This window comes from Rana temporaria, chromosome 1 (genome assembly GCF_905171775.1).
Source record: "Rana temporaria chromosome 1, aRanTem1.1, whole genome shotgun sequence".
NCBI lineage: Eukaryota > Metazoa > Chordata > Amphibia > Anura > Ranidae > Rana > Rana temporaria.
Window position 1 is genome coordinate 85582171 of NC_053489.1, and position 22781 is coordinate 85604951.

Sequence of the window (22781 nt, forward strand, 5' to 3'; positions counted from 1 at the left end):
CTCCGGGGGGGCTTCTCCGGACTCCGGGGGGCTTCTTCCATCTTCTCCAGTCTTCCGCTCTTGACTCGGCGAACCCCGGTTCTTCTGCAGCTCTCCGGTGCCTTCTTCTTCAGCGTTGGCTGCCTGCTATGTTTGTGTGTTAGCTCGATTTCAAACAGGCAGCCGGCGCGGTCTTCTGTGACGTCAGGGTCTTCTGGTCTTCTGTTCTTCCGATGTTGTCTCGTCGCCTGTTGTCGCTGTAATGATGGAAGCGCGCCTTGCATCACATTTATATAGGCATCACCGTCCCATCATGCTCCGGCAGGTACCCACGTGGTGGGTGCCTACCCACGTGCACCCACCACGTGGGTACCTACCGGAGCATGATGGGACGGTGATGCCTATATAAATGTGATGCAAGGCGCGCTTCCATCATTACAGCGACAACAGGCGACGAGGCAACATCGGAAGACCAGAAGAACAGAAGAGAAGATGACGCCACAGAAGACCGCGCCGGCTGCCTGTTTGAAATCGAGCTAACACACAAACATAGCAGGCAGCCAGCGCTGAAGAAGAAGGCACCGGAGAGCTGCAGAAGAACCGGGGTTCGCCGAGTCAAGAGCGGAAGAGGGGAGAAGATGGAAGAAGCCCCCCGGAGTCCGGAGAAGCCCCCCCGGAGTCCGGAGAAGCCCCCCCGGAGAGCGGAAGACCCCCGGAGAGTGGAAGAAGACCCCCGGAGAGCGGAAGAAGAAGCCCCCCCTGGTAATTGAGCTAATAACGAAGACAGGGGGGGCGTCCGGAGCAGAATAATAAAATATTTTAAAAAGCCTTGTGTTGTGTGTTTATTAACTTTTACTTTTTGCCTCCAGGTGAATGGATAGGGGTACGATGTACCCCATATCCATTCACTTAGGGTGGGGGGCCGGTATCTGGGGGCCCCCTTATTAAAGGGGACTCCCAGATTCCGATAAGCCTCCGCCCGCAGACCCCGACAACCAATGGCAAGGGTTGTCGGGAAGAGGTCCTGTCCTCATCAACATGGGGACAGGGTGCTCTGGGGTGGGGGGGCCCGCAGTGCGCCCCCCTGCCCCAGAGCACCCAACCCCCCCATGTTGAGGGCACGCGGCCTGGCACGGCTCAGGAGGGGGGGGGCGCTCGCTCGTCCCCACTCCCATTCCTGGCCGGCCGGGTAGCGTGCTTTGGATACGGGTCTGGTATGGATTGTAGGGGGACCCCCTACGTCAATTTTTCGGCGTAGGGGGGGTCCCCTTACAACCCATACCAGACCTAAGGGCCTGGTATGCTCCTGGGGGGGAACCCATGCCGGTTTTGTTTTTTACAAATTGACGTGGAGTTCTCCCTCGGGAAAGCATACCAAATGCCGTCGCTGGAATGGGCCTTTACAAGGTGTGACTAACTTTACACTTTGTAAAACGAGCCCTAATTTTACACTTGCAAAATAACACTTACGGCGCAAAAAAGAAGCTAGAAAGCTTTGTGGATCGCCTTAAGTGCTAATTTGCATACTAGCAACGGCATTTCGACTCGAAATGCCCCCAGCGGCGGATGCGGTACTGCATCCTAAAATTAGGCAGTGTAAATCAATTACACATGCCGGATCTTCTGTGTAACTTTGGAAAAAGCCTTTTGAGGATCGTTTCCAAAGTTACACACAGACTGAACAGCACTTAAGTCGGAGTATCTCTTTTGAGGATCTGGCCCACAGTGTTTTACATTAGTTGATTGGTCACATATTTTTTCAATTGAATTTAATTCTTCTCCCAATCTAATTGGCTGTGGTAAAGTACAGTATCTACAAAGTGTTTTAACTGACAGTACCTTCACACATTCAAGTCCATTTTTTCTTTTTTGTGTTTTAAATCATAATATGAACAAATCCTTCCCCTTTCCATTATATCTTTTAATTGTGCGTTTTTTACCAAATTATTTCTTTCATTCAACGATAAAAAATAATTTGTGCTGTCTAGTGCAGTTAAAGGTGAGTTGTATTCCCATTTTTTTTTGTAAATCATATCCCATATCTTTAATACATTTCTTGTCAACTCGTAAGTGTTTCCAACCATATTTCTGTGTTTTTATGGTACCCATATCACCTTATCTAAGTGTACCCTATTTATTGTGTTCTCTATCGCTACCTATATTTTATCTTCTTTTTTGTCCATTCTATCATTCTTGTTAAAATAACCGTGTGATAATATCTCTTTATATTTGGTGCCATTATTCCAAACTGTGCTTTCCCTTTACATAACATTGAGAACTCTATTCTTGGTTTCTTGTTTTGCCACACATATTTCATTATTATTGACTTATTTTATTTTACTGTACATACAACTGAGGCAATGCTATTGGTAGCATTTGAAATTTGTATAAAATTTTCGGTAACATTACCATTTTTACTACATTTATTCTACCCATCCATGAGAGTATACAGTTTGCAATTTTCTTAATTTCTGATTATATATAATTAAGTAATGGAATGTAATTTACTTGATATAGATCTTTAAGTGTTGGTGTTATCTTTATCCCAAGATATTTTAACCACTTCAGCCCCAGACCATTTTGCTGGTCAATGACTGGGCCACTTTTTGCGATTCGGCACTGCGTCGCTTTAACTGACAGTTGCGCGGTCGTTCGACAAGGCTTCCAAACAAAATTGGTGTCCTTTTTTCCCCACAAATAGAGCTTTCTTTGGTGGTATTTGATCACCTCTGCGGTTTTTATTTTTTGCGCTATAAACAAAAATAGAGCAACAATTTAGAAAAAAATGAATATTTTTTACTTTTTGCTATAAAAAATATCCCCCAAAAATATATAAAAAAATGTTTTTCCTTAGTTTAGGCCGATATGTATTCTTCTACATTTTTACGTAAAAAAATCGCAATAAGCGTTTATTGATTGGTTTGCGAAAAAGTTATAGTGTCTACAAAATAGGGGATAGTTTTATGGCATTTTTATTAATATTTTTATTTTTTACTAGTAATAGCGGCGATCTTATGGCAGACACTTCGGACACTTTTGACACATTTTTGGGACCATTGGCATTTTTATAGCGATCAGTCATAAAAATGCATTGATTACAGTAAAAATGCCACTGGCAGGGAAAGAGTTAACACTAGGGGGCAAGGAAGGGGTTAAATATGTTCCCTAGGTGTGTTCTAAATGAAGGGGGAGGGGTACATTGTATGAACAGACGATCAGTCATTTCTTCCCCTGACACGGCCGGGAGCTGTGTGTTTACACACACAGCTTCCGGTTCTCGCTCTGTAACGAGCGATCGCGGGTTCCCGACGGTGATCGCGCCCGCCGGGCACCCTAGTGGGTGAAATGCAAAATCATGTAATATTACATGATTTTGTGCAGCCGACCTGCCGCCGTAAAACTGTGGCGGCTGGTCAGCAAGCGGTTAATCCTTTCTTCCCCCAGATAAATGGAAATTCTATCTTTAAGGCTATCGCTTTTTCTTTATCAAATCTCACATTTAAAATTTCCGACTTGACTGGATTTATCTTCAGGTTTTAGATTTCCCTATATTCTTTTAATTTCTTCATCAGATTTGGGAGTGATATTCTAGGGTTTGTAATATAGAACAATATATCATCGGCATGTGCTGCAACTTTATGTTTTTCCTTTCCTATTCTCACTGCCCCTGTCTGCGCTGCCTCTTATGGTCGCCAATATGGGTTCCAACGACAACACTATTCCCAAACTCTCAATGGTTTTTATCATAATTCCATAGTCTACTCTGTCAAATGTTTTTTCAGCATCTATTGACGGTAGTAGATCTGGGGATCCACTTCTTTTAGATTTTTGTATCCGTTATCCGTTATCTTTACCTTCCCTCCCAAGGAAAAATCATGTCTGATCTGCTCTTTCATTCTGGTTGCCAAAATCTTTGCGTCTGCATTCAATAACGCAATTGGTCTGTAACTACAACATAGAGTTGCAACTTTTCCTTCTTTAGGAATCAGTAATATATGCTCTCAAGGATTCTTTCCTCAATCTCGTTTCCTTCTTTTACCCAGTTAATGTAAGAGCATAATTTGGGAACCAACTGATCTTTAGATTTTTTATAGAACTTAATTGTCAACCCGTCAGGTCCTGACTCTTCCCTGTTGCTGTATGTTTTTTAAGCCCTTTGCATTTCCTCTTGTATTATTGGGCCTTCCAAAGCCTGCAACTTTTCCACTGAGACTTTGGGTAGATTGGCCCTTTTATGTACTCCTGCATCTTTTGTTTTCTTTTTGGTTCCTCCTCTAACTCTAGTTTTTGTCTCACTCTATACAGGGAACTATATGAAATACATTAGCAATTTCTGTTGTTGAGTACCATATTTTACGGCGTATAAGACGACTTTTTAACCCATGAAATTGTTCTTAAAAGTCGGGGGTCGTCTTATACGCCGGTAACCTAACATGCAGACCGTGGCCGTCCATTTTTCAAAAGCCGCGCCTCCTTCTGCTGTTCCGTGATAGGCGGAACACTCAGCTTCCCAGCAGAGCCTCTGTTCAGTGTTCCGCCTATCACGGATGCCCTCTCGTCCTCGGTCTCGGAGGAGAGGGCATCCGTGATAGGCGGAACACTTAACACAGTGTCTCCTGGAAAGATGAGTGTCACGGAACAGCACAATGGGAGGAGGTGTGGCTTTTAAAAAATGGTGCACAGCGGTCTGACAGATTCTGCATGTCAGGGATAAGGTAAGGGATCGTCAAGACATTCAATGGCACAGTGAGGTATGCAGTGACAAAGTGAGACATGTAATGGTGCACAGTGAGGCATGTACTGGCACAGTGAGGCATGTAATGGTGGCACAGTGAGGCATGTAATGGTGGCACAGTGAAGCATGTAATGGTGGCACAGTGAGGCATGTAATGGTGGCACAGTCTGGCATGTAATGGCACAGTCTGGCATGTAATGGCACAGTCTGGCATGTAATGGCACAGTGAGGCATGTAATGGCACAGTGAGGTGAGACGAGGCATGACTAGTAGGAAGGGGGTCGTCTTATACGGTGAGTATATGCCAAAACCAACATTTTATCTGGAAAATTAGGGGGTCGTCTTATACGCCGGCAAATACGGTATATAATTTTCCCTTTCTAATTTTTCATCTTCTCTATGTAATTTATTGATTTATTTTCTTTAACCACTTAACGCCCGCCGCACGCCTATATATGTCCGCACAATGGCACGGACAGGCATAAGGGCGTATATATACGCCCTTGCCTTCTAGTGGGTGGGGGGTCCGATCGGGACCCCCTCCGCTGCGTGCGGCGGGCGGGATCCCTCGGGGAGCGATCCGGGACGACGGCGCGGCTATTCGTTTATAGCCGCTCCGTCGCGATCGCTCCCCGGAGCTGAAGAACGGGGAGAGCCGTGTGTAAACACGGCTTCCCCGTGCTTCACTGTGGCGGCGCATCGATCGCGTCATTCCCTTTATAGGGAAGACACGATCGATAACGTCATTCCTACAGCCACACCCCCCTACAGTTGTAAACACACACACAGTGATCCTTAACTCCTACAGCGCCCCCTGTGTTTAACTCCCAAACTGCAACTGTCATTTTCACAACAAACAATGCAATTTAAATGCATTTTTTGCTGTGAAAATGACAATGGTCCCAAAAATGTGTCAAAATTGTCCGAAGTGTCCGCCATAATGTCGCAGTCACGAAAAAAATCACTGATCGCCGCCAATAGTAGTAAAAAAAAAATAATTAATAAAAATGCAATAAAACTATCCCCTATTTTGTAAACACTATAAATCTTGCGCAAACCAATCGATAAACGCTTATTGCGATTTTTTTTTTTACCAAAAATAGGTAGAAGAATACGTATCGGCCTAAACTGAGGAAAAAAAAAAATTTTATATATGTTTTTGGGGGATTTTTATTATAGCAAAAAGTAAAAAATATTGAATTTTTTTCAAAATTGTCGCTCTATTTTTGTTTATAGCGCAAAAAATAAAAACCGCAGAGGTGATCAAATACCACCAAAAGAAAGCTCTATTTGTGGGGAAAAAAGGACGCCAATTTTGTTTGGGAGCCATGTCGCACGACTGCGCAATTGTCTGTTAAAGCGACGCAGTCCCGAATCGCAAAACCTGGCCTGGGCATTTAGCTGGAAAATGGTCCGGGGCTTAAGCGGTTAATAACTTTGCTAGATGTTTCCTGGGTTTATTTCCCCATCTATATCTTTCTTTCGCTACTCTATTAAATACCTGTCTTGTTTCTTCCTCAATTAAATCTTTTAATTTTTCTCTTTTCATAATCAGGTTCTGTTGAGTCTCCAAATCCACCCTCGTTTTATGTTTTTGTTCTGACGCATATATTTCTGTTATTAAATCATTATTTTTTTTATTATATTCTTCTTTTTGTTAGAACCCACTGATATTAATACCCCCCTTATAAAGGCCTTGTGGGCTTCCCAAATCTTCGCTTGTGATACCTCCAGGAGTTCATTCTGTATAAAATATTGTTTTAATTATTTCTTTATTTTTGTCTCTATTTCCTCATCCTCTAAAGAGTCTTCATTTAATAATCTCTACATCTTTTACTTTCCTGGGTACTAATATCCTTCATTCTCGTTATTACATGGGCATGGTCTGAGATTTAAAGGGTCACTAAAGGATTTTAAATAGCTTCCTTTACCTTACTGCAGTCCTGGTTTCATGTCCTCATTGTTCGTTTTTGCTCTGATGTTGCTGTAATCCTTCTCTGTTCTGAACAGTCTGTTTCCTGATGAAAAAAGTCATGGGAGCTTTCTCTCTGTGGTCACTAATCAAGGAGGTGTGATTACTGTGTGTCTAAAACCCCTCAACACCAATCAGTTTCGTTTTACAAACAATCACTGCCCTGTATTAAATACGCCCTTTGTCTCTGTACATCACAGAAGCAGGAAACAGCATGCAAAAACGAAACTGAAACCGTATGTACATTATATGATTGATTTTTATCTATTGTTAATCATTTTTAAAAGGAATCAGTTAACTATTATGTCTCTATACCCTGTAAACAGTCATTTCAGCAAAAAAAAATTTCCTTTACAACTCCTTTAAGTTATTTCTATTGTCACTTTTTCTACTAATTCCAGAAGTCGATGATCTGCCATGATATAATCCAATCTTGACTATGTCCCATGTATAGAAGAGTGATAGGAATAGTCCCTTTGCTTTGGATGTAAAATTCTCCATACATCTACTATTTGAAACCATTTTTTCTGTACTTGCCCTAATTGATATTCCTCAGTCCCCTGCACAAGGGACTCCAGCTACGATTACCATTCCTTTTTTAAACTCTGTACATTTTCCAATATTCCTTTAAAATACCTTTTAGGGTTTTTATTTGGACACTAGACATTGACCAACGTACAATTTTTTTCCTTGTAGCCTTCTTTTCATGAAGATATACCCCCTTCCAGGCCTATCTTCCTATCTTCTACAAAACAAATTTCTCTCACTATCCCTATTGCCACACCTTTGGCTCTCTCGTGGGAGAGTCTCTCCATAAAACCATGTGGGATACTGTCTAGAATAAAGTCTTAAATTTTAATCCTGTACTATATGTGTTTCCTGTAAAAAAGACTAGACTTGCCATATAATCGAATGTTTCTGACAGAACTTCTTCACTTTTATAAGAATGTTTCCTTTGCATTCCCTTCTTCTTGGAGATTAGCTGCCATTTTTTTCTTCATATTTTATTGGTGGCTTACCTTTCATATTTCCCCATATTAGATTTTTTTCTTCATAATCATGAAATCTTACTATTATATCTCTTGGGAGTTCCACTGATATACCTTTTGGTCTTCTTATTCTATGTACTCTTTCTCTGCCCAATATTGGGTTAAATATTTTTCAATTTTTTTCCTCTAGGTCCTCTCTCAGTTTGGGCTCCGGTAGACCACGTGTTCTTACATTCTTCCTTATTTCTCGGTTCCCCTGATCTTTCATTTTATATGTCAACTCCCTTTGTTACATTTTTAATACTTTGAATTCTACTTTCATTCCTTTTATTACTTGTGTATGGCTGGCTGTCCAATCTTTTTTCTAGGTCTTCTACTATTGTAAGTGCATGTCCCAAATCTTTGTGTATTATTGCCATTTCTGTTTTCAATGAGTTTTCCAGTGCTGCAAACATTGCTGCCATTTCTACTTTAGTTGGTAATTGTGCAGTGAACTGTCGTTCTTTATCTTTCGTGTCTAGATCTATTCCAGGGGAAAAGGAGGAGGTATAAAGTGACCCCAAATGGTATGTAAAGATTAAAAAATTACAAGTTTATTGGACTTGTAAATGAAACCACACTACAGAGAAATATCAACAACCCTCCCCCAAACACTGTAATAACAACGTTGTTACTTTAAAAAAAAAAAAAAAAAAATAATAATAAATATATATATATATATATATGTACACACACACACACAGGTATATACACTATGGGCCAAATTCTCAAAAGAGATACGCAGGCGGAACTGCTGTTCAGCCTGCGAATCTCTGTGCCTAACTTTGGAAACGATCCTCAAAAGGCTTTTTCCAAAGTTAGGCAGAAGATCTGACATGTGTAAGAGACTTACACTGTCAGATCTTAGGATGCAGTACCGCATCCGCCGCTGGGGGCATTTCTCATTGAAATGCCGCTTTGAGTATGCAATTGAGGACTTAAGCAGATCCACAAAGCTTTTAAGCATTGTGATTTCTGCGTAAGTTCCGATTTGCTTGCGCAAAACTAGGGCTGGTTTTACAATGTGGAAAGTTAGTCACACCATGTAAAAGCCCATTCAAGCGACGGCATTTGGTATGCATTCCTGAGGGAGAACTCCATGCCAATTTGCAAAGAAAAAAACGGCATGGGTTCCCCCCCCAGGAATGCATACCAAATGCCACGTGGGTACCTACCGGAGCATGATGGGACGGTGATGCCTATATAAATGGGATGCAAGGCGCGCTTTTATCATTGCAGTGAGAAGAGGCGTCGAGTCAACATCGGAAGAGGGGAGAAGAACAGAAGAGAAGAACATGACGTCACAGAAGACCGCGCTGGCTGCCTGCTAGTAATTGAGCTAACACACAAAGATAGCAGGCAGCCAGCGCTGAAGGAGAAGGCACCGGACAGCTGCAGAAGAACCGGGGTGCGCCGAGTCAACAGCGGAGAGCGGCGAAGATAGGAGAAGACCCCCGGAGATTGGAAGAAGAAGCCCCCCCTGGTATTAGAGCTAATAAAGAAGACAGGGGGGGCCTCCGGAGCAGACTAATAAATGATTTTAAAAACCCTTGTGTTGTGTGTTTACTAACTATCACTTTGCCTCCAGGTGAATGGGTAGGGGTACGATGTACCCCATATCCATTCACTTAGGGTGGGGGGCCGGTATCTGGGGGCCCCTTTATTTGAGGGGACTCCCAGATTCCGATAAGCCTCCCGCCCGCAGACCCCGACAACCAACGGCCAGGGTTGTCGGGAAGAGGTCCTGTCCTCATCAACGTGGGGACAGGGTGCTCTGGGGTGGGGGGGCCCGGGGGGCCCGCAGTGCGCCCCCCTGCCCCAGAGCACTCAACCCCCCCATGTTGAGGGCATGCGGCCTGGCACGGCTCAGGAGGGGGGGGGCGCTCGCTCGTCCCCACTCCCATTCCTGGCCGGCTGGGTAGCGTGCTTTGGATACGGGTCTGGTATGGATTGTAGGGGGACCCCCTACGTCGTTTTTCCGGCGTAGGGGGGGTCTCCTTACAACCCATACCAGACCTAAGGGCCTGGTATGCTCCTGGGGGGGGGGAACCCATGCCGTTTTTTTCTTTGAAAATTGGCATGGAGTTCTCCCTCTCAGGAATGCATGCCGAGCGACGCTGTCAATTTTTTTTATTTTTATTTGTTTTCCCGGCGCGTATTTTTTTTTTCACCCGTCGCAACTTTATTGTCCCGTCGCAATCCACAAAGCCCGGCGTAAATTACGTTTGCGCGCTGCAAGTCGGGAAAATTACGTCACACGCATGCGCAGTACGGCCGGCGCGGGAGCGCGCCTCATTTAAATTGTAAACGCCCCCCGGAGAGGAGGACCGCCTTGCGACGGAGGCACTTAAGTTACACGGCGTGTAATTTCTAGGTAAGTGCTTTGTGGATCGGGCACTTAGGTAGAAATTTTAAGGCCGTGTAACTTAACTGCTGAAAGTTAAGTTAGGCAGCTTTTTTGAGAATTTGGCCCTATAAGTACAATATATACTGTCAGGGAATTTTATTCCAACAACTGGCTCCAGGGTATTTTTCACTACCACTGACCAATGAAACCATGCCATTTTTCTCACTTTGGACACAATAATAATTTTTCGTCTCACTAATGCTGGAATGTTTTTTCTGACCACTGATGCTGAATAATTTTCCTTCCATTGACAACTGGCACCAGGCATTTTTAATTCTGTTGATCAGTGATGTTGGGCTTTTGGTTATTTTGCTGACCAATTATTCCAAGCATTTTTCCTCCCACTGATTTTTTTTCACTGACCACCTGTCAGGACCTGGTTCAACTGCTGGTGGCGCTGTGGTTCTCATGGCTGATAGCTGTAGTTCCAGGGTCCACCAGCAGGTGTCTCCCAGAAGCCAGTAGGTTTCAGTGATCAGCTCCACTTGGTTTTGGCTGCTAGGTGGCTACATAAGTCTGCTCCTACTAGCATACGGCGCCTCCATGTTTTGGTGGCTCCCGCCTGTACTCTGTTTGCCGTGCTGCTCCCAGACTCTGTTGCCATTCATTCTTGCTCTTGCTCTTGGTCCTGCCCTGCACCCAGTATCAAGTACCCCACTGCCTTGCCCCCTGCTCCTCCAGTTTTTATCTGCCTTGTGTGTACCTAATTTGTGTATATTGTGTATATAGTTAGTTTGTTAGGTTGCTGGTTAGGCATTTTGTCATTTAGTTTTTATTTTCATGCGTTTTCATGTTTATTGCTGTTAGTGTGGTTATTGTTCACTGCAAATAAATCTCACTTCAAAGATACATGGTCTGGTCCCAGTTTCTGTGTAGCGACATATAGGGGTTGATTAACTAAAGGCAAATAGACTGTGCACTTTGCAAGTGTAGTTGCTCCAGAGCTTAGTAAATGAGGTAAAGATTCACTTTGCAGTTGTACCTAATCATGTGCAAGGAACATTTTAAAAACAACCGTTTTGTTTGCACATGATTGGATGTTGGAAGTCAGCATAACTTTTGCACATTTACTAAGCTCTGGAGCAACTGCACTTGCAGAGGGCACAGTCTTTTTTCCTTTAGTAAATTAACCCCATACTGTATCTGGTCTTCTCCTGTGCTGACTCCACCATTACTGGGCATTTTTTTTCTTCTTTTCACTAACCAGCATTGTAAGGGGCATTGTGTTACATAATCCTATTCACTAAACTCTTTGTAATGGTTTTGAGTTACTAAAGCCAAATAGACTGTTCACTTTGCAAGTGAAGTTGCACTTTGCAAGGGAATTTGTCATCTTAGTGAACAAGATGAAGCTTTGCTAGTGCCCATCATCCAATCATGTGCATGCATAAATGCTACTTTTTATTTACTTGAAGATGATTGGGTATTCGTTGCAAAGTGAAACTTCCTCCAGTGATCCACACTGAAATGGTTTCCAGCGTCTCGGGTCCTCATCCTGAAGTCACTCGCATATACAGGTATGAGAACGCCAAACTCCCAACAGCCCTATCTAAAGAATAATAGGGAATGGCCTCAGCTCCTGTCCAGCCATGCTCCCTGCTATGTTTCACCCTGCTCCCGGGCTTTGATATCACCGCCTTAAAGGGCCATACACTTTATTTTATTGACACTACTAGGTGTTTCATTTTAACCATGTACCGTTCATATATATTTCACTTTTTATGCTTTTTATGTCCCTGTTTTATATTTATTGTGTCACATATATGTAGAACAAATCTATTTTTAGTGTGGGGATTGCACACTTAATTATTTTTTATTTATATCCAGTATTCAGTTTGATTGTGTTCTGCATTCTCAAAACATATTTACACTATATTACCAAAAGTATTGGGACGCCTGCCTTTACAAACACATGAACTTTAATGGCATCTCAGTCTTAGTCTGTAGGGTTCAATATTGAATTGGCCCACCCGTTGCTGCTATAATCAGTGCCCGACCTCACAAATGCGCTTCTTGAAGAATGGTCAAAGATTCCCATAGACACTCCTAAACCTTGTGGACAGCCTTCCCAGAAGAGTTGAAGCTGTTATAGCTGCAGAGGGTGGGGCAACTTAATATTGAACACTACGGACTAAGACTGGGATGCCATTAAAGTTCATGTGTGTGTAAAGGCAGGAGTCCCAATACTTTTGGTAATAAAGTGTATTTCTCTAAGCGCATTCGATTTTTTGTTTTATGAGCTCTTTCTGAATACCTGTTTTGACCTCATTCATTTGACCCGAACACAGTGTAGGCTTCATCCTGTGAGTTTAAACCTTATCAAGATCTTCAGTCGTGTTTTCTACTGAGTTGCCTACCTGCGGATTCAGCCAATATGTAAGTTATTGCTATTCCATAATAACCTAGGAAAGTTTGTAAATCACTATCTACATCTTCCTCAGCAACTGAAATATAATAACTTGTTCAGGTTCCAGTTAAGGAATATGCAGCTCACATATAGAGTTCAACACACTCTTGCTATATTTTCTGAACCATTACTGGATGTGGAGGTGGATTTTATATGCAGCAGATGATTTTGCCCTACGCTTTCTTGATAAACTTGATTGTACTTGTTACCAGTGTCCATTAGAGCCAGCTATTTTGTAAGCTGAACCAATATTTGGCCTGTCAGCCAAATGGTGACATCATTCTGGTGTTAGACAATCATAAGAGATGTATTAGCTTAAAACCAAAACCTAGCCAAATTGTAGGACAGAACAGGATGCATGGAAAATCTCCCCAACAAGGATGCAGACAGCAATAATAATAAAAAAAAATGCTTTTAAAATGGCAGGAAGGAATTGTACCTTCCTTAAGATTTTGATTGCTTTCTGACTCTCTACTGAGGTCATACAGAACATGAAGTGAATGGAAGTTCCCCAGAGAGAACATAGACTGCACTTAAATGGTTGTCTTTGCAAGACAAAGACATAATGAGCTAGTATGCATATCATACTAGCTCATTATGAAATACTCACCTTAGATCAAAGCCCCCGCAGCAGTCCCAGTACACAGATCCGGATGGCAACACCGCTCCAGAAGTCACTTCCGGGTATCACAAGCTCCAGCACTGTGATTGGCCAGAGCCACGATGATGTCACTCCCACGCATGCGTGCGGGAGCCGCCGGTAACGGCACACTAACTTCAGCAATGGCATGAATGTATCATTGCTTCAGTGCTCATGTATCTAAGATAAGATACATCGGCACATGCTGATACAGAGGTTACAAGTGAGCTTTATTTTAGGCTTACCTGTAGTAAAAAGTGTATTGCTTTAAAATCTGACAAAAGAACTGGAGCATTTCCACTCAATATAAACAAAAATATTTTTTTTTATAGAGTTGGGACTTACCATTATAACTATTAAACATTGCAGCTAGGTAAACAAATGCTCAAGGTAGACTTTACAACTCATGGCTGTAGCGGTAATGTCACAGTTACTGATTCACTGTGGAAAAAATAAACCCTTTTCCACGAACACGCCCGCCAGTTAGGAATCCTCTCCACAACCAATGCCTGTAATTCCTTCAGTAGTAAACTAATATGTAGAGACTTTCAACAAATCCCAGGAACAGGTAACTAAATCTCCAGTGTTCCTGGTGGCTGGGAATGCAGTTGGAGACACTTTGACACTTTTAGCTGGCGTTCAATCATGGCAGGTGTTGACTAAATAATAAATGAGATTTCTTTTTTACAGCGCTATAAATGTTCTCGCACTGTGAATTCAGATGTAATATTGTTAAAAAATAGCTCTGGCTGGATCTGTATAATCAATTATTTCTTTACAAGTTTTAAACTATCCAAACTTTTGAGAAGGGCATTGATGTAATAACAAAAATGGCAAAAAAAAAAATTTTTTTATTGTATCATGCATTGTAATTATGTTTAAAGAGTTTTGTGCTCTACCAACAGATTAATCCAAAATGATGAGTCCAACATGTCAGCAATTTTAATGCATTTAGAGATATGTCCCCTGCTACCTGCCAAATATGAAAATTTATTTTTCCTTGATCCTTGTGTCGGTCCACTGGTGCTGTATGTCACAGATCTGTGCATAAGAAGAAAGAATGAATGAGATCTCAGAAGAAAGGCCATTTATTATTTTGTTCTACACAGATCTCTCAGTTTACATACTATGGGCCAGATTCAGGTAGGAGATACGACGGCATACACACGATCAGAAAAATCTGATCGTGTGTACGAGGCTTTAGCCTTACTACCTACAGCTTGGTTTTGCATGCAATGCTGAGTCGGTGATCTACTAGGAACCCCAGATCCTTTTCCATCCTTGAGGTTGTCCCCTTAGTAAGTAACTTGCATATTTTTAGTTTCCAAGTGCATTACTTAAATTCTTTCAGTATTAAACCAAATCGCCATATAGCTAACCACCCTTCTATTTTAACTAGGTCTCCTTGTAAAGTTGCTATATCCTGTTGTGCAGAGATTGCCCTATTTAGTTTTGTGTCATTAGCAAACACTGAGATTGAACTTTTTTTTCCAGCCTCTTTATCGTTTATGAACAAGTTAACCGCTTTCCGACCGACACACGAACGTATACATCGACAGAATGACATGGCTGCGCAAATGTCCCCTTTAACTTGCGAGCCGTGTGGCTCTGTGACCATGCCCGCGCGACCAGCGGACTTGATGTCCGCCGGTGTCCTGCGTTCGGGTCACAGAGCTGAAGAATGGGGAGATGTCAGTGTAAACACAACATCTCCCCGTCCTTCCCCTGACATGTCACTGATCAGCTGTTCCCTGTTATCGGTAACAGCGATCAGTGACGTGTCACAGCAAGCCACGCCCCCTAACAGAAGCACTCCCTAGGTCACACTTAACCCCTTCAGTGCCCCCTACAGGTTAACCCCTTCACTGCCAGTGTAATTTTGACAGTAATCAGTGCATTTTTATAGCACTGATCACTGTAAAAATGACAATGGTCCCAAAATGGTGTCAAAAGTGTCCGATGTCTCTGCCATAATATCACAGTCATGATAAAAATCCCTGATCGCCGCCATTACTAGTAAAAAAAAATATTAATAAAAATGCCATAAAACTATCCCCTATTTTATAGACCCTATAACATTTGCGCAAACCAATCAAACGCTTATTGCGATTTTTTTTTTAACCAAAAATATGTAGAAGAATACGTATCGGCCTAAACTGAGGAAAAAAAACGTTTTTTTATATATTTTTGGGGAATATTTATTATAGCAAAAAGTAAAAAAAAATGTTTTTTTTTTCAAAATTGTCGCTCTATTTTTGTTTATAGCACAAAAAAAACGTACGTCAATTTTGTTTGGGAGCCACGTTGCACGACCGCGCAATTGTCAGCTAAAGCGACGCAGTGCCTAATCGCAAAAGGTGGCCTGGTCTCTGGCCAGCGAAATGGGCTGAATACAGGACCTGCCGCTCTAAGTTACGGTGGCGTAGTGTATCTGAGATACGCTACGCCTGCCTAAAGATAGGCGATTCTTTCTGAATATGTCCCCTTGTGTTTAACAAGAATGTTTTTTCATAAATCAATGTTGTTGCTACTAATGATACTGTTTTAACAGTAAACTCTTGGATATGGTCCCTTATCATTCCTTCCAATTGCTTACATACTATTAATGTTAGGCTGACTGGTCTGTAGTTTCCAAGTAAATATATTGGTCCTTTAATGTAGATTGCTACCACATTTACTCTTGGTCAATCTGCTGGTACCATTAAGCTGTCCTTAAAATTTAGGAACAATGGTCTGGCTATAACATGGCTCTTTGAGGATTCTTGGGAGTAAGTTATCTGGTCATGGTGATTTATTCACATGAAGTTGTTTAATTTATCTTGAACACAGTTTTCTTCTAGCTACATGGGTATATTTAATATTATGTTATTAAAATTACAGTATTGTTTATTGTACCCCTCCTTTCATTTGTATAAACTTTGGAGTCCTTATAATACAGTTGCCTTCTCCCTGCCATTTGTGACCAACTTCCCAGATCATATTTTATGGGGCCAACAAGTTAAAACAATAACAGATGAAACGAGCCACACTATATTGAAGTAACCAATGTGATATGATGTATAAATAAAGTGCATGAATGACTTAAGCCATGTACACACGTTCGGTTTGTCCGATGAAAACAGACCGATGGACTGTTTTCATCGGACAAACCGATCGTGTGTGGGCCCATTGTTTTTTTTCCATCGGTGAAAAAAAAAGAACATGTTTTAAATTTTTCCATATGGATAAAATACCGATAGAAAAATCCGATCGTCTGTGTGGAACTCCATCGGACAAAAAAAAAAACACGCATGCAAATTAAAACAATAACAGATAAAAGGGCTGCACTATATTGAAGTAGCCAATGTGATATGACACATATAAAGTGCATGAATGACTTGTGCAAAACGTGCATGATAATATCAAACATATTAAATAAAAAAATGTAGGATCCCAAAGAGCTTCATTTACATATACAGATACAAGTATAAAGGAGAAAGAAGATTTGCTGTCCAAGGCCCTCGACTTTGGAACACTTTGCCAACCTCCATTCGTTTGGAGGAGAATCACTTGGCCTTTAAGAGAAAGATCAAAACCTACCTCTTCTGAACTCAAGGGAGAAGTGGTCAAACAAGCGCCCAGAGGCGATTCAGTTTGCATGTGTAGCGCTATATACATTTTTCACTCACTCACTCACTCACTCACTCACATAGAACTCAAGGGGTGCTTCACAGGCATTTGTTGACCATTTTTTGACCAAACTTAGGTGTGCGGTCAAACGCCCTGAGGTGAGCAGATTCACACGGGAGGGCACAAGTTTGTTGTCACCTTGTCAACTTTGAAAAGCACCATCACAGGATTTTGCTTTGCCAGCATAGGTAATATGGTTGATATTATGCACGTTTTGCACTAAGTCATTTATGCACTTTATATGTGTTAGATCACATTGGTTACTTCAATATAGTGCGGCACTTTTCATCTGTTATTGTTTTAATTTGCCAGCACAATGGACATTTTTTATTTTATTGTTAAATATGTTTGATATTATTCACATTTTGCACTAAGTCATTCATGCACTTTATTTATGTGCCTCATATCACATTGGTAATCTATATATAGCACAGCATTTTATTTGTTTTTATATATGTATGCACATATGTGATTGTGATCAGTGCCAGCAGCTGTATCAATTAAGAAGTTTCTGAGTCATTTGTTTGGTTTGCTCGCAAGCTCATTCAGTTTATCGCCTTTTTACTATTAATATATTTGAAAAGAGTTTTTTTTTTAACTCTCCTTTGCAATCTGTCTCTCTTTTAGCTGCCCTGATCACGCTCTTGCATTTTTTCTTGTATTCTTTGTAGTTTTGAAAGACTGATGGTGGTCCTTGAGTCTTATATTTTTTTAAGGGCAGCTTTCTCAATAATATGCATTTTACTTTATTATTTAGCCAATAGCCACCCAGATTTACCTTTTTTTTTCTTTTATATTTGTTACCCAGTGGAATGCACTGATGAATGTCATTGTTTCATTTGTCCCTAAGGCACTCCCATTTTTCTTCAGTGTTCTTTGTTGCAAAAATGTTTTCCCATTTAGCATCATATGTAGTGATGAGCACAGCTCATTAAAATTACCTCTTTTGAAATGTAGTGTCGTTATTCTTCCCTCATGTTTTTTTCCCCTATAATTTATGGCAAGCATAAGTACTCTGTGGTTGCTATTACCTAAATCATTACTTACTTCCACATCTGCAATTGGCTTTGTGTTGTTAGAAGGTCAAGCAGAGAAATATTTCTAGTTGGAGCTTCTATGATTTGACTTATGAAATTGTCCGGCATCACATTCAAGATATAACGAGTCAATATTAGGATAGTTGAAGTCCCCCCAGATTATAACATTGTAAATTCCAGTGTCAAGAGACAGGCCCAACAAAACCTAAAGTGTTACTAAATGATATTTTTTTTTTTTACCAAAACACAGTCTGAATTAAATTTAAAAAGTTCCAGTTCCATTCTGTGCCCCACATCCCTAAACGCTTACCTGTGGTCCCTTATCACTGCTTCTGACTCCAGGTTGATATGTACTGCTTCCCCATCTTCCAGGTTCTAGAGGAGGGTACTGAGGACAGTGAAATATTAGACTCCTGCTGTCATCACCCACATTGTTGGAAAGAAGGAGGTGTAAAGAGCAAGGGCATTGCTTGCTGGGGCAGGATAGAAGCATGCATTCATGGGTGTCATCTTAGCAGCTGGTTGGTGAAGGAGATATCTGCAAACAGGCAGGGGGAGACCACAACTTGAGGATTGTCTGCAGGATAATAAAACAGGCAAGCTTTAAAAGGAAGACTCATTAAATTATATACAGTGGGTATAGAAAAGAATCCCCCCCCCCTTTGAAATATATACAGTTTGTTGTTTTACAGACTGAAATAAAGACAGACACCGTTGTTGTTTTATCCAGCTGTATTTACCCAGTGAAACTTATAACATTCAAGTGAAAGATATAACACCAATATGTCAGAATAAAAAACAAAACAGAATCACTGAGTTGGAAAAAGGAGTGATCCCTTGTAAACTAAAATAAAATCAGGTGTATCTAATCACCTTCTCAATGGCACAAAAATCTATTTGCCTCTCAACTGTGATCAGCTGTGGTCATTTTTATTAGCTCAGCATGAAAAATGCTTTCCTGGAGCATTTCAGTCCCTGGTAGTGCAACTGAAACAATCAACTATGCGTAAAGGGTACTGTCAAAAGATCTCCAGGATTAAGGTGTGGAAAGGCACAAGTCAGGAGATGGATACAAAAAATTTCAAAGGCTTGATCAATGTCTGGAAGTACTGTGGCGTATATTATTATGAAGTGGAAGGTGTTTGGTACAACACAAACCCTCCCTGAATCAGGATGTCTCTCCAAACTGGATGAAGGAGCCAGGAGGAAACTGGTCAGAGAGGCTACCAAGAGGTCTACAGCAACTCTGAAGCAGTTCCAGGAATTTATGACTAAAGCCTCGTACACATGACCGGTTTTCCCAGCAAGAAACTGCTGGGAGAGCCTTTTGCTGTGAAAACCGGGCGTGTGTATGTTCTCTCGCTGGGAAAACTGCCGGGAATCCCGGCGGGAAAAATAGAGAACCTGCTCTCTATTTTCCCGCCGGGATTCCCGTCGTTTTTTTCCACCAGATTTACTACACTTGCGTGGAACGTGGAAAACACTGCGAGGCAGTGCCGAGGGAGCATAAGCCCTGTACACACGGCCGGGATTCCCGCCCAAAGCTCTCCCCGCAGTTTTCCCATCGGGATTCCAGGCGGACTTTATACCGACGGGGATCCCGGCCGTGTGTACAGGGCTAAAGAGTGGTCATTGTGTACACGTGACAACACAAATGTGGCTTGTATGGGAGGGTTGCAAGAAAAAAGCCACTCCTCAAGAAAGGCCACCAAAACACACCTTGAAGGTTCTGAAGTCACAATTGAAAAACAGTGTTATGGTCAGATGAGACTAAAATTGTATTATTTGTCATCAACACCTAACAATATGTCTAGTGGCAATCCAATACAACTCACAATCCAAATAATACCATTCCTACAGTAAATCATGGAGGTGGTAATATCCTGTGTAGCACTAAATTGTGCTTAACAGACCTGGTTGACCTCTTTAATGAAAAAGACGGTCAGATGCGCTTGAACAGGATAATGCCTGCAGACATATAAATCGACTGGAGCATTTACGATACCTCACCCTCGGAATGTTGAGATCCTGATCGTCTGGATAGTGTCAGCAGCTGGTGGAACACACACCGCCACGGAGGTGGGAGAGCCAGTGTTTTTTTATCAAAGCTTGCAGCCCCAGTGCCGGGAGAAGGGCACTTTTTATGTGAGTAGCCAATTGGCTGGTGTTTTTATTACATTTTATTAAAATAGCATTGCACTATGGAAGCTCTCTGTTTGTATTCCATGTTCTAAAATCTCAACATTCCGAGGGTGAGGTATCGTACATGCTCCAGTCGATTTATATGTCTGCAGGCATTATCCTGCTCAAGCGCATCTGACAGTCTTTTTCATTAAAGAGGTCAACCAGGTCTGGTAAGCACAATTTACTACTTGTGCACATCGGGTGTCGTACTAATTATCCAGGTGTTGGAAGATCAATTAAGTTTGCACGACCGAAGACGGTTTTTGTATCACAGCAAGAAATATATCTAGAGGATATTCGAGCATTAATCTTTGTTTGCACCAATGGGACTTTATTATTTACTATTGATTTATTTATTGATTTATCACATACTACAGGACACATTTTTATTAATTTACTTGTTGTTGCATATTATAGGATAAGTTGTGTAATTACATATTACTCCATAGCGCCCCCAGTACACTTTTTAGCATTGTTCTAATATTAATGACTGAGCAATTTTCAGTATTTATTATTTTTGGAAGTTTAATAAGGTTTGGTATTTGATGCTCAATTTTCTGTAAACCAATAAAAATGTTACGGCCATTTTAATGCTTGAGGTTGTTGTCTTTTTTATTTTATTGGATTATGTTATGTTGCTGGCCCAGGGTGTCGCCTGCAATCCCATGCCCCAAATGTGCCCCCAATGCCTCGTTATTTAATGAAAAGTTAGCATATTCTTCTGTCCACAGGGTGGTGTTTTAGGTGCAATAAGAAACATCTGGATGGTCTTTTCTAAATTTGAGATTTGGAGCAATGTTCTTTAAAGAGCAATGATTTTCCATGGACATTCTTTTTGCAGTTTTTCCTATACGTAGTGGACATACTGTATGAACAAGTTAAAAGGATTTCTGCACATCCTTAGCTTCTAACCCCATGCTATTTTCTTTTATAACACTAAGGCCGCGTACACACGATAGGATCGCCAGAGGAGAACGGTCTGATGGACCGTTTTCATCGGTCCAACCCGATCATGTGTGGGCGCCATCGGTTATTTATCCATCGGTTTAAAAAAAGCCAACTTGTTTTAAATTTAACCGATGGATTCCTAACCAATAGAAAAAAAACGATCGTTAGTAGGCACAACCATCGGTTAAAAATCCACGCATGCTCAGAATCAAGTTGACGCATGCTTGGAAGCATTGAACTTCGTTTTTTCAGCACATCGTTGTGTTTTACGTCACTGCGTTCTGACACAATCGTTTTTTTTAACTGATGTGTGTAGGCACGACTGACCATCAGTCAGCTTTATCGGTTAACCGATAAAAACGGTCCATCATAAGAGGTCTAGGTATAAAAGGATTTGCCAGGCAGGTGTCTTAAGCATTCACAGAGGCACAATAAATGATAACTGTGTTGATTATAATATGATTATCTCCTGTGATTGTAAGCTACATCCTCTATTGAGGGATTTCAGAAAAATGCTGCATTATGGTTACTAAATGGAGCTGAGGATCATAGGAGATAAAATTGCAAACAATATGGCAATCATTTGCTGTGCCTGTGTAAATGCTTAAGACATTCACTCAACAGATATTTTATATATAGACAATATGGTGACATATATAGGGGTTGCCATAGTATTTTCTAAAATCCTCTAGAATTTATTTTTGGTTAGGGCTCAGTTACTGGGCTCAGAGCAAGTGGGTTGTTGAATAATGCTGAATAAGACTAGGGACATTCAGCAGAAGCAAAGGGCTGGAAGTGGAGATCTCTGGACTGAATATGAATATTGCAGCAAAAGCTGGTTTTGGTATTCTTCTTTTTGGCTGTCATTTTAACAAACTGTCCGAAAAATTAAACATTGCTTCCTTCTAAAATAGCAACCTACAGAAATTCTGCACCCTGTTGATTTAGAGAACACCCATCTATCTATTTATCTCCGATAAAGAAATCGGTTTGAGAAAGTACACAATAAAATACAATTTAGAAAAAATAAGTGAAAATAAAATGATCCTTGCAAATGAATGTTACAATTTAGACCCTGTGAAGGATGTCAGTGTAAATCTCCCTGCTTGGTTCATGTGTCACAAGCTATTGACATGTTAATGACCCTTCCTCAGCCAGCTCCCTAGTTCAAATGGTAATTGATTTATTGTGTGTGGGAAGGAGACCGGCCTTACTGTTTACAATGATTAGATAAGGGGCTCATGTTAATTATTCTGATTGCTTCATTGTGGTCAGGCTGTTACACCTAGTAATTAACTCCGCTGATGTCTTTATCTAAAGAAACATGTCTGCATGGTCGGCTCCGACTTGTCTCCTATAATCTGTATGGGAAACCCCACTGTGTGAGGGGGGCGTTCCTAACAGGCTGTAACCACATATAAGCTGAGTTTTTGTGTCAATAAAGTGTCTTGTTCCAGCAGTAAGCTTGTCTCATGTGTGGCTTTCTGGGCGATTCCAGGGATATCCCTCCTCGTGGAATATTGGGGTGATTGTCGTTATGGGAAGAAGGGAACGTTGACGGGGATATCATACCGATACCGTCACATTGGTTGGTAGCAGCGGGATTTTTCCCTTCTATTCCCCTTCACACCCGGATTCCAAGCAGACACTGGAAGAACTACTGGAAGTTCGTGGAAGGATCGCTAGCAACAAAACCAAGCGGGTCATCATAGCAGAATTAATGGAGCTAGACCAGGAGGACGGGATTGCAGCAACGCCAGCAGTACAAGAGATGG